General features: G+C 54.8%; 1 protein-coding gene across 3 annotated transcripts in view; it reads left to right on the top strand.

Annotated features, from left to right (window-relative positions):
• Window positions 1-13,106: 13,106 nt before the first annotated feature.
• The window catches only part of MLPH (melanophilin), a 45,076-nt gene continuing 41,194 nt past the window's right edge, over window positions 13,107-16,988 (top strand). For 2 of the 3 annotated variants that reach the window (XM_037009708.2, XM_037009705.2), the window contains exon 1: window positions 13,108-13,692. The gene's annotated coding sequence lies outside the window, so the exon portion shown is untranslated. Of the gene's footprint in view, window positions 13,693-16,605; window positions 16,734-16,988 lie in introns of all 3 variants that reach the window. The other variant, XM_037009706.2, reaches the window with a different exon arrangement.

Raw genomic sequence — 16,988 nt, 5'->3', positions numbered from 1 at the left:
ACTAACGTTTTGTTGGATGGCGGTTTGCAAATACACTCCCCAAGTGTGTAGCTTTTCTTTTCACCCCTTAACAGAATCTTTCACAGAACAAGGGTTTTAGGTTTGTCACACCCAGTTTGTTCATTTTTTCCTCTTATAGGCAATGCTTTTGGTGGAAAGTCAAATACTCTGCACCTGGTCCCTGGTCTCCTATGTCCTCCCCAGAACTCAAATTGGTGGGAACCTTGATCTTGGACTTTTAGCCTCCAAAATTGTGAGAAAATAAATTTCTGGTGGTTAAGCTGCCCAGTCTTTGGTTTTATTATGGCTCCCAAGTACAGTAATACAAGCAGTAAACAGAAAGGGAGGGAGGGAAGGGAGAAAGAAGGAGGGAGCCTAGCTCGTACTAGCGATAAGTCTCCTTAACACAATACAGCAGAGACGACGACGGAAATCTTTAGAAAGGCCAGAGCAGGGAGTTCTTAGCCTTGATCGTCACTCACAGGACTGAAGGAAAAGGGCCAAATTAAGCGTCAGTTAGAAACTAGAAAGGCTTCACTTAATATCTGAAAGGAGACGCGTGCTATGGAGTTCCGTCATCCTTCCTACCTCTGTGGAATAAACTCTCAACACGTAAGCTTCTGTTCAGTTTCGCGTCACCCCTGCCTGCGCGAGGCAGAGGGCAAGGCGCCCCGGCGGGCGGCGCTGGGGCAGAGCTGGCTCGGCCGCCCCGGGACACACGCCCCACCTCCGGGACCAGTGCCACCTGACCAGAAGCTGGCGTGCCCGGGTGGGGGGTGGGGGGAGGCGGCAGGAGTGCCCCCCAGGCTGGCAGGCGTCCATTCCGGGTCCTACACGAGGAGGCCTTGGCAGAGCCATTGCTGACTCCAGCATCCAGGCATCTGAGAGCAGTCCGCCTGCAAAATCAGGCTTAGACATCGTGAGATTCTGAGGACCGTCACGTTGAAACCAGACACCTAAAGACGTGGGAAGCCGTTCAGCAAAAGAATATAAACATTAAAGCGCTAAAACATGCCACTTAGTTCTGCTCGGGAGAATTTGTTATTACAGGTGCCGCAGACACTAATGGAGAGGGATGGGGCAGCCTCACGGCCGCCCAGGCTCCTCAAGCTGGTGGGCTCACCACGGGTCCAGGTCAGGGCGGGTGGGTACATTAGACGGGCAGGGGTCTGCAGTGGGGCTGAAGTTAAAGCCTGGACCACGCGTGGCTGCTTTTCCTGCTTTTTCCTGAGTGATCCTGGGTTCCTCTGGGTCCCGGTCCTACCCACCCCGGGGCTCCCTGGGCCTGCAGGGCCAGCCGCAGTAACAGCATCTGGCCAGGAGAGGGCACCAGAGGGCAGCGGGAAGGCCCTGTTGCCAGGTCCCCTCCGCCGGGCCGGGGCTTGTCATTAAAGGGCGGGGACTGAGCGTGTCCCGGCGCAAAAAGAAGGAGGCCTCCCAGGAGCCCGCTGAGGCAGCTGAGCAGACAGGGGCCAGCAGGGTCGTCGGGCTCCTGCAGCGCTTGCCCTTTGGCACAGTGGCTTTTCCACCGTTCCAGGATGAGCCACCAGTAGGCACAGACCCAAGGGTCAGGCCTCTGGGGACTGAGGGGCATGCCAGCTCCTGGAGGGTGGGCAGTCTGAGCTACTGCAAGGCCAAAGGGGCACCAGCGGGATGCAGAGGGGCACCTTCCCTGAGCGGCCCTGGGTGGCCTTCTAGGAGAAGCCCCACAGCAGGGAACACAGGCCACGCTCCGATCTCAGACAGATGCGCGGGGGAGCCCCAGGTCCACCCACACCGTCCAGCAACCTTTGGAAAGTCACTTCAGCTGACATCCAACCCCCCTGAGCCTCCATCTCCTGATGCATAAAATGGGAATATTTATAGCAGTGTCCACAAACACACTACCACATGCTTGCATTTGTTTACATATATGCCTGCATGTATGTTTATATATGTGCTAGCTGTTTGGAGCACTCCTGGGGGAACAGATCACATAAGTGACACTTATGCGGGGCCACACCCAGGGTAAGGGCTCCATATCTGGGAACCACGATGGGCATCACATGGTTGTCACTGGATATTCAGTGGGAGCAGGTGGCTGTCAGCTGGGCTCTGGGTGCAGAGGTGGGCTTCTCCAGAGGCCAGGGCAGCGCCCCCACTTGCAAGGCCCTGAGGACCACTCTTGGCATTGCACCCATTTCCCAAGGGACCCGGGGTCACCCTGACCCACTCCTGAAGAGGTGGCCTTTCCTTAGAATTAGCAGGCGAGGCCCCGGACCCCACTTTTTCATTCACTCTGCAAACACTTGCCAAGCTCCAGCTGTGTGCAGACACCTCTCCAGGCACTGCGCATGTCGCTGGGAACCAAGTTGGGCTGCGGTTGAGAGGCAAAGGGGTGAGAAGGCTGTGCCCTCTCTGGAGTACCCTCCCAGATTGCCTGCCCAGAAGTGCATGTGGTCGGGTGGTCAGGTGGCCCTGGAGGAGGTCAGGATCCTGTCACACCACCAGCTGCTGCTGATTAGGGGCCCCAAGGAGCTTGGCACAGACAGGGGTGCTGGGGACTCAGAAGATGCTCTGGGAAGCCCAGGGAAGTCTGGGGACAATCCTTGCAGGGCCTCTGGCTGCCCCCCTGGAGGCCCTCCTTCCCTTCTCCACCTGCTCTGGGTCCCAGACACAGACCTGCATCACATGAATCCCTGCCTCTGGCTTCCCAGGGGGCTCTGCCAAGGGGCACCAGCTGGGGCCTAGAGAGCAGGGAGAGAGGCCACGGTCCCCAGCCCCACCCCTGCCTCCCTGCCCGCGGTGACCCCACTGTGCTGGTGGCACAGCCTTGCAGCTCCAGGTTCCAGAAGGCACTCCGCCATCTGCCTGGAGTGCCTGCGGTGCCAGTGGCTTTCCCTATGGGCAGTTCCCAGAGCGGCTGGCCTGGCTGCCAGCTGCCTCAGCTCTGCCCTCACCTCCACCAGGGCTCCCGGGGCGAGTCTCCCCCCAGACCCCGGATCCCAGGGAGAAGGCGTTTAGGGGAGCCCGCGGGTCTGCCGCCTGGAGACTCCCGAGGTCCTGGGAGGGGAGTGTGGCTCTGTCCTCAGGCAGCTTCAGGTCACCAAGTCTGCTGGGTGGGGCCAGATGGAGCGAAAGCCGGAGGGTGAGGGGGGCAGAGGGCAGAGACCCCAGGGCTGTGCAGGCTCAGCGTCCTGCTGAGTGACCACCAGGGCAGGGGGAAGCCCCCCAGGCAGGAGACGCCCGTGTGAAGGGACACTGGGGAGCACTTCCCAGCTTCTCCTCGGAGCTCACGCTCAATCATCTGGAACCCAGGGCACATGTTCCCACAGCCGCAGCGGCCCGGCCCCGCGCCAGGAACCGCATAACCCAGGACATGACTAAGCCGCCAACACAGACAGCCAGCTTCCCATTGTTCCCTGGGAAGCAGTAAACCCAGGGCCCACCCGTCTGCCTCCTGAGAGTTAGAAATAATGCCTGGCGCCTTCTCCCACCAGCCCTAGTGGCCCACCCACCCACTGCCCCTGCCCTGCGGCCCACAGGACCCACGCTCCCTTCAGGTCTGCCCCGTGGGGAAGCAGGGCTGGGCCTCCGCAGGTGGTTCCGTACCAGAGGGGGTTGCTGGGAGCTGGGTCTTCCCTGCAGTAGCTGCCAGCCGGCCAGGAGAGGAGGAGCGGCCCCAGGGGGAGGGCACCAGGTGGCCTGGCTGTCCCGCAGCCGCGATGGGCTCTAGCCAGGGACCTTGACCCTGTGTGTGAGGATGGAGGGACCTCCCTGCACCCCTGCACCCCAGCCCACTGGAGGCCCAAGGGCCCCACAGCTGGAGTCTGGGTGGAAGCCAAGTGAGAGGGTGCTGGTGTGGCTCCCTGTAGGTCCTGAACGACCGCCAGCTGGGAAGTGATTTCCCAGAGGGTCCAGTGAGCGGGGAGGGCCGGGACCACCCTCTCAGGCAGGGGCACTGAGAGAGGAGATCTTTTGTTAATTTAATACTAAAAACAAAACACACACACACCAAAGCCCCCATGTAGCTGCTTTGGTACAAACTCTAGGCTGAATGGGCGGGGCTGGGTGCCATGACTTATCTCTGGTGTGATCTGGCTTATTGTGAATCACACGGTGCACGGGACAGGCTCACCTGATGCATCCGGTGTTCTGGGTTTCAGGGTCATAGTTGCCACGGACTCTCCATAATTGCATGGTTTTTGATGAGGATCTTCTAGTAAAAGGGTATGAGGCTGGGGAGGACACGCGAGGTTGGTGTCAGAGGCCCTGGGTCCAGAGGACTGGACAGCTGTGGGCCTGAATTCAGGGATTCTTGCCACCTCTGCGCTCCTCCCAGCGTGGGGGCTGATGGGGCCACAGTCAGCCACCCCAGGGGACAGATGTGCGCAGGAGGGCGCCTGCATGCTCGTAGGGGACTCACCCTCCAGCAGAAACCACATCCCTGGCTTTAATTATGCATTTGGCTTAGGCTGGCTGGAAGCTCTGGCCGCAGTGGAAAGCCTCTGAGGCCCCAGCCAGGTGCAGATGGAGGGGGGAGGGTAGACTTAGGGAAAGTGGGGGTGGGGAGGGACCCCGGCTAGGGAGAGAGTGAGATACAATTCAGCTGCCCTGCCCTGCCCTGCATGGGGACCCCATTCACACCACATGGAAATGTCACTCCCACTGCCTGGTGATCCTGTTCACACCACATGGAAATGTCACTCCCACTGCGCGGGGACCTCATCCACACTGCCTGAAGGCTCACCATGCCCTCTGAGCTCAGACTTCAAACCTTGTGAATGTGTCCCTGTGTTGAATGTAGGGAAACGGAGGCAGAGAGGGGCAAGAGCCTGGGATCCAGCGTCAGTCAGCCTTAGTGGGTTTCCAGGCCTGGCCCTGCCACCCCTTTAGGGCAGGAGGTTAGGCGCCGAGCGCCCTGGGTCCACCAACCTCGGCTTCTGTGGCTCCCTCTGGGAGCAGTGGTGCCTCGGCAGGAAACACCCAGAAGCCTCTTGGTTGCGTGGTACAGGCTGAGACACTGCCCCGCAGGCCCACCGTGCCCATCCCCAGGCAGCACCCGGAGCAGGATGCCAGGTGAGGCCTGACGCTCGTCAGGAGGCCTGCCCCAGTCCTGCTGATGACGGGGGTCGGCCCCGGAGGCAGCCTCCGGCCATCACCCTTTTGCTGTGCCCACAGCACTTGGCAGAGGGGGGCCCAGTGTCAGGACGCGGGAAGGAGGGGCAGATGGGGGAGGAGGCGATGGGGGAGGGTCAGTGTGATGAGCACATTCCGAGGGTTCTCACACAAACCCACACAAACCCTTTAATGGGACCATCACAGCAATAAGGGAACTATCTGCACCCGCGCTCGGCGAGCCGAGGCCCTGTGGGCGCGGCATTGGCCCTGCCGCTCCGCTGCCTGCCTCCTTGCATCTCCCCCCAGCACCCAGACTTCCGTTTAGTCGTCTCCGAAATGTGGTCGGTATTGTCACCTACCTCGTGGGTGATGGTGAGGAGTAAGTGTGATTAAACGTGTGACCCTTCGGAATGGCGCCTGGCACTGAATAGGAGACCAGCCAGCCTTCTGCTCCCCATCTTCTTCATTAACTCAGTTGGGAATGTGTTCCAGAAAGCTCAGAAAGCCCAGCTGGCCATGGCCTAACTCCACGGTGCTGGTTTTTCTCCCACACCCAGGAGCGTGCAGGCTGACTCTCAGCCCAGAGCACAGCCCAGCGATGCCTCCAGGCACCGGGCTGTCTTTCCATGCAGCATCCTCAGCATGTTGCTTTCACCCCTTGCCTGTCTCCTCCCGGTTGCCAGACACCTTCTGCAGCTGCAGGCCTCGCCTCCACGTTCCAGCCAGGAAGCATGAGGACAGCACGTGCAGGGCTGCTCACCAGTGAGGTGCTCCTGTTTTGTTCCAGAAGAGAAGGTCTCCCCAAGAACCTCTATCCCAACATCTCCACTGTCTGGAAGTGCCTCTTGTGGTCCATCCTAGCTGCAGAGGAGGCTGGGAAAAGTCACATGCTCTTAGCTAATGTATTTCTTCTCTCCATGAAAACAGGGTTCTGTGGGTACAGAAGGGCCATGGCTTTTGGAGGGCCACCAACAGTGTCTGTGGCGTGCCGCTGTCAGTTTACCTTCTCTGCCAGGTGAGACATCATTCCAACTCACAGAGAAATCTTGGCTTAGCAAGGTTGAAAATCTCCAAGATCACAGAACTAATGGGTGACATCCTGGTCTCCTGATACTGAGTATTAATGTTTTATAAATCAATGATTTGTAATTGATTGCTGAGGCATTGCAGCATTGACATTGATTTAGGAACTCCTATGGGAGGATGAACTGCCCTGGGGCCCGGCTGTGGGGGGACTGGGATGACCGGGAGCCTGGGTGCTGTGATGGCTCACAGATCAGATGGCCTGCTGGGGCCCAGGCTGTGGAGTGAGGACTGGGGCTCCTCACTAAGTCTCTCTTGGGCGGCCCCTTTTCCAGTCCTTTGGCCACAGGATGCAGGCCTTTCCTGGTTTTTCTTGATCTCTGCCTGTTGGAGGTTCAGGTTGCAGATTTCTCTGGCACCCAGTCCAGGGCCACGAGGGAGAGAGGAAGAAACCCCAGGGAACACTCCTCCTGAGGTCCCCAGCCAGTCCGCCTTCCACCTCCCAATCTCAGAGCCCTTTGATCATTGTCTATTGAATAACTTCCAGTTAAACGCCAGGCCTGATCTGATATCAGCAAGACTGCCTATGGTGGCAGGAGATGTGAGTTCTCTAAGCACTGTCACGGGGCCTCCTGGCTTCACGGTGAGCCCTGAGAGCCAGCCATCCACTTCCCTAGGATGTGTGAGGTTTTGATTGCAGTTTTTAAACTGACTTAAAATACCTGAAATTTCTAACCGAGTGTCCCCAGAACCCTGAAATGCATTTATAAAGCTGATTTAAATCCGGAGGCCTACCCAGACTCCTGAGCGGGCAGCATCTGAGCCAGCTTTGAAGGGTAGCTCCGCAGGGCAGGATGAGTGGAGGCAGGGACACAGCTGACACACGTGTCCCCCGTGAGCTGGAGGCGTGGCCTGTGCTCCAGGAAACAAGCATGCCCGTTTGAACCGTGCGGTCGGGAAGCTCGGGGAGGTGGGCTGGACATTTCAGCTGGGTTTGGGTTCAGGTGGTGGCGAGGGTGTGGGTCACCGGACAGTTAACTGGAGGACTGGGGTGAGAGGGAGGAAGGCTGAGGGTGGCCGTGGGGACATTGTTGTCTGGCAAAGGGTTTTTGGGTCTGGCGTTGGGTGGGGAGGACTGGGGGAGGCTGCCTGGACTCATCCCTGTTTCTGGGCTGGCTTCCAGTTGGTCTGGCCTCCAGGCCCCGCACTGGCGCCTGGGGGCCTGAGAGGGTGAGGGTGGAAGCAGCTTGAGTGGTCTTGTGGCAGATCTCACCTCGGGGAAGGCCATTCGCTACACTGCAAACATTCCGGAACATTTGTACAGGAGTTTAAGTGAAATGTGAAGTGCGACTTGTGCTGTTGGCGGTGAAAGTGGGTCATTCTATGAACAGTGGAAGTGAAGACGGGGCGGGAAGAACTGTCCCCACAGTGCCTGGTATAACTGTCCTGATTTGGAGACAGCTTGCCCATCACCTGGCAGGACGCGCTGGGGGCTGACTTTGCTGCTGCCCACTGTGTGCTCTGCCAAGGGACCACTGGGGTCTGCTGTGAGCTGCTAGGTGGCTCTGCATAGCCTCCCTGCCTGTGGGGGGCCCTGGGGTGCCACTGAGCTGGTGGGAGCCCACCCTTGGTAAAAGCCTAGGCTTTGAGACCCTCAGGCCTGGGTTTGGACCTGGACAGATGTATGGCTCCCGGCAAGGGTGTCTGCTTCCTGACCTGCAAAGCCCAGTGGGTACTGTACAGGTCAGGCACCCAGCACAATAGATATGGTATAAATCAGCGCCCAACACAGTTGATATTGTATAGGTGAGACTCCCAGCACAAGGGTCACCACTTAGGTTAGGGGCCCTGACAGTGCTGGGCACTCAGTCAGTCCACAGTGAGGACCGGTTGAGACTTCCAGAGGTGGGCCTCCCGGAGTGGACCATCAAACTTCATTGCCCGAATTCTTCCCCTTCAGTTTGAACCACTTCTGCTCAGTTCCTGAGTCCCTGAGAGCGAGAGCTCTTAGTGAAGCTGATTGAGGGAAAGACAAGTGCTCACTGGCCCCTGCGTCACATGGCCTGAAGCTTCCAGAACCCCAAGAGCCTGAGGGGCCTGATTGTTTCAGAGGCAAGGGCTCCATTCTTCCAGAGATTTCCCATTCTTCTCTGCTGGCCTTTCTGGCTAATTAGCGATCCTTCTAAGCACTTACCCAAATCTACTTCCTTATGAGTTCAGGTGAGGGGGAAGCACAGACTGAGTGTGCAGACCTCACATTTCTGAGTCCTTGAACATGGGGCAGGAACAGGCAAATGTAAGTGCGAGGCTTCTGGGTCCTGCCCCCTAACACGTCGTCCTGGGAGAGAAAGCAGGTGACCTCAGACCAACTCAAGACAGCAGGGCACTGAGCTGAGCTGGGTGCCAGTGACTCTGAACGCAGTAAGGGCCTACGAATGGTGAAAACACAAGCAGGGGGATGGCCCAGAAGAAGCAGAGCTCTCCGTGGGGCAACACAGCCCCTCTGAGCCCCAGGCCCACTTTCCCACGGCCTCTCCCCAATGACCCTCTATCCCCAGAAGGAGCGAGAACTGGGTGGTAGGGGCAGGGCTGGAAAACACCCAGCAGTTCAAGTGGAAATCAAAGGCTTTATCAAAATACATAATTATGATTATTGAATAGTATTTATTGTTGATGGTGTCCTTTGCTGTACAGAAGCTTTTTAGTTTGATGTAGTCCCGCTTGTTTATTTTTGCTTTTATTTCCCTTGCCAGGGGAAACATGTCCAGAAAAAAATCACTCATGCTTATGCTTGTGAGATTTTTGCCCATGTTTTCTTCTAAGAGTTTTATGATATGGTTTCATGTCTTATATGTAGGTCTTTAATCCGTTTCAAGTTTACTTTTGTATATGGCCTTAGGGAGTGAACCAGTTTCATTCTCTAGCCGTCCAGTTTTACCAACACCAGTTATGGAAGAGACTGTCTTTTTCTCACTGTATATTCATGACTCCTTTGTTATATATTAATTGACCATATATATATGAGTGTATGGGTTTATTTCTGGGCTCTCTGTTATTCTGTTCCATTGATCTTTGGATCTGTTCGTGTGCATATGCCATATTTTTTGTAATCACTGTAGCTTTGTAGTATAGCTTGAGGTCAGGGAATATGATACCCCTAGTTTTGTTCTTCTTTCTCAAGATTGCTTTGGCTTTTCAGCGTCTTTTGTAGTTCCATATAAATTTCAGGATTATTTGCTCTAGTTCTTTGAAAAATGCCATTGGTATTTTGATAGAGATTACATTGAATCTGTACATTGCTTTAGGCACGATGGCCATTTTGACAATATTAATTCTTCCTATCCATGAGCATGGAATAGATTTCCATTTATTTGTGTCTTCTTCAAGTTCCTTGTCTACAGTTCATCACTGTCTTCAGCTTTTGGAGAACAGATCTTGCAGAGTATAGATCTTTCACGTCCTTGGTTAGGTTTATTTCTGGTATTTTTTTTTTGACACAGTTCTAAATGGAATTGTTTTCTTGATTTCTCTTTCTGGTAGTTCGTTGTTAGTATATAGGAATGCAACAGATTTCTCTATATTGATTTTGTAGCCTGTAACTTTGGTAAATCCAATTATCAGTTCTAGTAGTTTTTTGGTGGAGTCTTTATAGAGTTTTTGATATATACTGTTACCATAATAAAGGTCATATACAACAAACCCACAACTAATATCATACTCAATGGCAAAAGGCTGAAAGCTTCTCCTCTAAGATCAGGGACAAAACAAAGATGCCCACTCTCAGCACTTTTCTTCCCCATAGTGCTTGCAGTCCTAGCCATGGCTATTAGACAAGATAAAGAGATAAAAGGCATCCAAGTTGGTAAGGAAGAAGTAAACTGTTACTATTTGCAGATGACAGGAAATGCCTTTCTGAGCTGAGATCCAACAGGGAGTAGGACCAAGCCAGGCGAAGTGGGGGGGGGGACACCATTCAGAAAGGGCTGGAACTCCAAGAGCAGGGGGCGGCCGGATGAGGTTGGGAGACAGTGGGTGGGCGGTTTGGGGTGGTTCTGACCCTGGAAGAAACCCAGCTCAAGGTCAGCATGTGTCCTCCCACATGGAGGGCAGTCACATGGCCCTGTGCACTGAAGCGCTGGCCGGAAGCAGGTCCGGTGACACCTCCTCAAAGGCCCTGACGAGGATTCCTGGCCCAGCTGAACAGCCACAGAGCCAAGACAGTGCTTGCAGAAGAGGGATTTTTCTGAATGTTCCAGATTCATAAAATAAAAAAGTTATTCAGGATCTGATGAAAATACAATTTCTTGTAATTTACAGATAGCTTAGAGGAGATGGCTGAGATTTGGGGCAGCATTTTGCATGTGTTCAATTTCCTGTATGTTCATATCAAAAATCCAGTTGCCCTGTTTGCTGCATGCCAAACTGGCCTGGAGGATTTAGACAGGGGAAAATGAGGGTGGCTTTGACTGCTGCCTGCTGGTGAGCTACAGGACCCAGGAGGGGACAGGGGACAGGGGACAGCAGGCCTTTCTGCACTGATCCTGGAGTCCGTATCCAAGAGGAAGCTGGCACTTTCTGACAATGGAGGGTGCTCCCCAGTGGGCCAGAGACGTCCTCTTCCCTGGGATTCTCATCTATGAGCAGAGATCAGGCCAAGTCCAAGCCCAGTCCTCATGGGATTTGCCTGCCCAGCTGCCCCTGGAGATGGGGGACTCTCAAACTGTGAAATTAAAGGACCTTCCTCCAAAGACATCTTCCATGGTGAGCTTCCTGCTGGCACAGCCCACACAGTGATCGTGACCTCCTTGCTGTATCCGCCCCTAAATCCCCGCAGTCAGGGGCTCCTGGCAGTGACTTGAAGACAAGGTGGGGAGAAGTCCTCTACTGCCCTCTGGTGTTCACCCATCAGACAGAGTCTCCAGGGTCCCTGATGGCTGAGTGAGAGGCTCACTACTGGAGAGGAAAGTCCCTGTGTGACCTTGGGTCTGCACCACCCCATCTCTGGGCATGAGACCTCCTCATCTGTAAGAGACAGGATTGAACCACACAGTCTTAAGAAAGAGAATTCCAGCCCCAAGCAAGTATACAAGAAGGATAGCCTCAGGGGCAAGGGCAGAAGTTAGGGAGGCAGAGGTCCCACCAAGGAGCATGCTGGGAGCCCTGCGAAGCTGGGGAGGGGAGAGGGGGTCAGGGCCCCAAGCGTAAGGCCCAGGAAGCCAAGAATGTCAGGGTGAGGAGGAACAAACCCCAAATCCTGGACAGGAGCCACCCCTCCCCACTACCTACCCCCACTTCTGTGTCCCCTCCTAGTTTCCCTGAACGAGCTAAGTTAAAAAGTCAAGATATTCTGAACTGGATCCTTTGCAATAAAAGACATTATTGAGAAGATTGGCAACATTTGGAAGAGTTCTCATGATTAGATACAGCCATCTACCCATTACTGATTTTGATGTTCTGATACAGTTTTGTAGAAGATTGTCCTTGTTGATGTGAAATACACACGGCACACCTGCAACACACAAACGGAGGAAGACTTCTTTGTATCATTCCTGCAAATTTCTGCAATTTTTAGATTGTTTCAACAATTTTAAATTCCTTAATTCTAAATTTTCTCTTAAACAGAGCAGGCATCCTTTGACTCAGCAACTCAATTTTAAGATTTTATTCTACAAATACATTGGTGTAAGTATGTATGTACAATGATATTGATGTATCATTATAAATATGTATATGCCAATGATATTAATTATTATCTACAATACAACTTATGGCAGAAATATTTAAAGTAGCAAAAAAATCAAAAGCTAACTGATAAAATAATTTCAGTAAACACAGGTAGAGGATACTCTGGAACCATTGAAAAGAATGCATCAGGTCTCTACTAATAGTAGTTAATATTTACCAAGCACTCACCACCGGGTGGGTCTTATCCAAGTGCTTTATGAATACTGATTCAGAACAATCCTGTGATGTAGCTCCTCTTACTATCTCCACGGTGTAGAGAGGCTTGAGCCTGGGGGACGTTAAGTAACATGCTCAGGACCACATAGCCAGGAGATAATATCCCTGGCTGGGAGTCCGACTCTTGGCCGTTGGTTCCAAAGTCCATATGCTTAATTAACCACACACACAACAATTGGGGAAGAATATGCTAGACACATTAGTAATATTTGCCTTTGGGGAGTGGGGTCAGAGTAGGAGTAAAAGCAGATTTGACTTTTCATTTTACTGTTCATATTCTTTACCATATATTATCATATAACAAACACCATTAATTGGTTTTATGCATTTTTTAAAACCCACTAATTTAAATAAATAAGCACTGAAGTATAAAAATACTAAAAAAGAAAGACAGTGGAGGAGGGAGAGAGAGAAAGAAACAACTTCTGTCCTTAAAGAACCTACAGTTCTGATACCAGCTTTTAAGGGATTTATTAATTTCATAAGCAATAGTACAATATCTGGTAAGGAAATGAAAAGCGTAAAGACCAGTTAACGTGGAAACTGGTTGAGTGTCCTTCTGGGCTTTGCACACCCCAGTTGATAGTGTTTGGTGAGATCCAGTCCTCGTGTCCCCAGGGACCTGACGTATCCCATTCGCTTACAGGGCTTTGGGGGGCAGGGCCAGACAACCCCGACTCCAGTCCTACCCTGCGCAGCACTTTGTGGCTCCCTCCCAGTCGTCTCATGTGACAGACATTACACTGATCCTGTGAGATGCAGTTTCCTCTTCTGTAAAATGGTCAAGTATCTCGTAACATTGATTGCTTACGCACTTATTTATATTCCGAGCCTCGTTTTGCAGCTAGGGAAACTGAGTTTCAAAAGGTGTTCCTCGGGGAAAGAATGCACTTTCTGTTTGGTCTTTAAGGCAAGTGAAAGGGAGGAAGAGAGAGGTGAGACCGCGACCGCTTGAAGTCCACGGGAGTTCGGAAGCACAGGTGCCTGGATAGGTAGGCGCGCCTGGAATGGGCGGGGTCTCAGCGCCCCTGGGCGCCCAGCCCGCGCTCCGACCTTGACCCCGCGGCTGCGTGACCCGCAGGATGTTCTCGGTGCCCCGCGCGGGATGAAGGCGCTGAGGCCCCGGGACCTGCGCGCGGGAGCCCCGGGCCCTAGGCCCCGCCGAGCCCTTGGCATTCCCGCCTGCTCGATGGCTCTGGGCAGGGCGCTTTCCTGAGCCTCAGTTTCCCCAGCTGGAAAGCCGGGGTACCCGGCGATCTCCCTGCAGAGCTGAGGTGGGAAGTGGAAACGGCCCCGCGCTCCGAGGGCACGTTCGGAAGCGGCCGCCAGCGCGGGAGCCCGAGGTGCCCGCCCCGCCCCCTGCCCCCACCCGGAGGTGCCGGGAGCTCCCGGAGCTGCGCGGGGCGGGGCGCAGGCCTCCTGACCCGCGCGGGGCGCAGCCGCCCCGCCCGCTGCCCGCTGCCGCCGCGCCCTGCGCCCTGCCCGCCTTCCACCTGCGCTTCCCGGCCTCTCCCAGGGCTCCCGGACCCGACGCCCTGTGCTTCAGGACCGGCGAGAGCGGCCCCCGGGTCTGGTCCAGGGCCTGCACGCCGCCCCGGAAAGGAGCCGGTGAGTGGCGCGAGGTCCCCTCAGAGCAGGGGACCCCGGCTGAGCGAGCGTCCGAGGTGATGAGTGCAGCTCCAGGGGTCTGCAAATGCCCCCGGTGGCCCCCTGGCCTCGGTGCAGGCTGGTGAGGAGGCTGCACCCTTTCCACAGAACCCCAAACCCAGGCTTTGCGGATACCCCAGTCTGACCGCTCTGCGTCCGCAGGGAGCCCGTTCTGTGGTGGGATCAAGGCCTGCTGCAGGTCTCCATGCAGGCGGAGCTCACAGCTGACCTCACAGGACACTCGGGCTGGCCACCCGGGGCCCATGGCTGTCTGGGGGGGACCCTCCCGCACTGCCATTCACGTCTTGAGGGACAGAGCCCAGATGATGTCTTGGCCTGGGGAGGAGGTGTTCTGGCCCCAGTTCTATTGGAATCACATGTTGCTTGCCTGCAACCTCCCCACCCCCACCCCCGACCCCCGCAGTCCTGGCCCACCCACCTTGTAGAGATGTAAGAGGGTGGGTGGGCTTTGGGTATCCTATAGCGGCCACTGGCCCCAGGTCTTTGCCTGAGCTAAACCTCACTTATAAATCCCCTATGGTTTCACAGGCTCAGACTGTTTCCTACTAACTTTAGCCAAATATTGAAAGCTCCACTTCATTTCCAATTAGTTTGGGGCCTTTACGTTGTCTTTCTTATGTGGCATGTGTTCACAAATCTCATTTACATATTTCTCTCTCAGAAGCTGGAATGCTAATAGGGAGGTGAGGCCCCACCAGCCCACTCTGGGTACTGCCCACAGCTGTGAAGGCCCAGACACAGGCCCAGAGTTCGCAGACCACGGGCAGCTGAGCAGAGCAGTGGCACCTGGGTTCAGCTCACTCACCTCTGACCTCGAAGTCTGTCCCTCCACCTGATTCTTGGCCTACTCAGCAGACTTCAGCAGGGCCACTTTCCTGGGCAGTAGCCCATGCCCTCCCGGATCCGCAGGCCGTAGCTCCCAACACCAGTAGGTCCCTGTGCTTCCCACAGCCAGAACCGGGACTGCTGGGAGCCATCCCAAAAGACTGCCTGCGGGGAAGCCATCAGGGGTCTTTCTGATCAAGACATTAGTGACTGAAGAGTTAGAACCAGCCAAGTGGGTCTAGTAGGGGGCTTGAGGTGGCAAAGAGGGTTCAGAGCCCTGACAGGAAGGTGGTGGCTTGTGTGCCCTGGGATGACAGTGTGGTGACCGCTCATGTGTGAGCTCGTGTGGTCGGTCAGCCTTCGAGGGCTCTCTTGTTCTTTTAAGAAGCAGCCCCTAGAGGAAGGGCTCTCCTCCCATCCTTTAATTCTAACACCCTGGCATCATACAGGTCTGGATGGCCCCAGTGGGTCATGGAGCCTGGCTGCTGCCTGTGGTACAGGTGGGAAAGCTGAGACCAGAGACAAGGGGAACCTGTCCCAGGTCACAGAGGTGGCTAGTGCCACACTGAAACGGGAAGCCAGCCCCTGACTCTCAACCTTATCCTGGTCCTGCCACCTCACCCTGGGACTCACCCTGGCTGTGGAGACCAGAGCTGAGGCTTTAGCTGCAAATGTAGAAACCATGTCTGTGCATAAATGAGCCTTACTGGGCACTCCCCAGACCAGCAAGGAAGCAGGCGGCAAGCAGGTATGGGCAGCTGCACAATGCCCTCCAGTGCTGTGGCTGCTGGCGCCATTCCAGAGCATGCAGGCTGCACCACAGGCATGCCTGCTGCTCCTGCAGGGTGGGGGTGGGTGCGGGTGGGGGATCACATGCTCATTTTGCAGCTGACAAGGGCTGGGAGGTTGGTTTCTGTCAATGGGCAGCAGGCCCTGCCTGCAGAACTAACCACATGGGCATCTCTGGGGGCAGCCCTGGGGAAACAGCCATGGGGTAACAGGGTGGGCAACAGAACTGGCCCCTGCCTGCCCTCAGGAATGTGCCCCACCTTTATCAGCAAGAGCAACACCACCCGCCTAGATTCCGAGTCAGAGAGCATTCCTGCCATTGTGAGTTGGTTATTTAACGAGCAGCTTTGACCTGCTTTCCAGTGTTATTTGCCCCACTGGGTGACCACTCATAATTGTTCCTGGGCTCAGGGGCAGCCAGCCCCAGAGGGGAGGGGGTCAAGCCAGGTTTCTGTAGGAGGATTTCCCTTCAATTTGGCCAAAACATGAACTCCCCTCTTTAGCAGATACAGATGACATTATGTTCAGTGGTCTAGGTCTGGAACATTCATTTTGTAATGGATTTATATTTATAACCAGTTCCACTGTCTCTCCAACTGGTTAACCTCCATGTCACTCTCCTCTCCATTATAATCTTAAATGACCAGGGAAGGCTAACAGTCTCAAAGCCTTAAAAATGCAGTTAACTCTGAGCAGTGGAACAGGCACAAATTGAAAGTTTTGTTCAGGAACCTCATGACTAAGAGTTATCTACATCGAAATAGATGAAGCAGATAGAGCGTGGTGCCACTGCCCTGCCCGACGCACAGGCACCGGGAGGCTCCTGCAGGCGGACTGCACCACAGCACCCCGCCCCTCTGGGGATGCAGCAGGGGCCCTGCCCTCATGGCCCCTGGGCGCTGTGGCTGGAGGGGTCTTGGTGGGCAATCAAAACGGGATGTGATGGGGGAGGAGTGAATGACCCTAGGCCGGCCCCTCCATGAGCCCACAGGGGTCCCTGGCAGAGAGGCCCCCCCCTTCCACCACACCCCAGTGCCCCTCTCAGTGTACCAGCTTGAGGTAAGCCGAGGGGATGCTAGCAACACATCCCCAAGATGCCAGTGACTTTGGGTTGTGCATTTTAAATGCTGAAGTCAAACATTTTCTCCATTTAAGATTATTTTCTAAAGATAGTTTTTAAAAAGCTTTAAGCCTCTGCATTTCAATAATTCACTGAACGGGAAAATTCTGTCACACTAGATAGAGACCCACGGCACGGACCATTGGCTCTCTACCCTGGGCTGTCCTGGGAACACACTCCCTGCAGCCTGGCACAACCTCCCTCTGCCCCCTGCACCTCCTGACACAGCTGGGTAAAAAATATTCAGGTAACGTCTGTGTGTGAAGTGCCAATACTCTCTCTCCTTGGTTTAGCTACGGGGGGGTGCATGTTTCTCAAAATCTGTATGACATCATTTCTGGCTTTATCAAGCAAAGCCTAGAGAACTCATATCACCTTCCTTAATAACTCAGAGTCGTCGCCGGAAACTCCATGGTGCTAAGCTGGGATGCAGGGCTACTGCTGAAACAGGGCGGGGAGGTCTGTCCCCCGACTCTACTGGTCTCCCCTGTTGGGGTCTCGG

The sequence above is a fragment of the Manis javanica genome, chromosome 12, assembly GCF_040802235.1.
Source record: "Manis javanica isolate MJ-LG chromosome 12, MJ_LKY, whole genome shotgun sequence".
In the NCBI taxonomy this organism is placed as follows: domain Eukaryota; kingdom Metazoa; phylum Chordata; class Mammalia; order Pholidota; family Manidae; genus Manis; species Manis javanica.
Note: the sequence above shows the minus strand (reverse complement) of the source record. Positions and strands in the feature narration are given on the sequence as shown.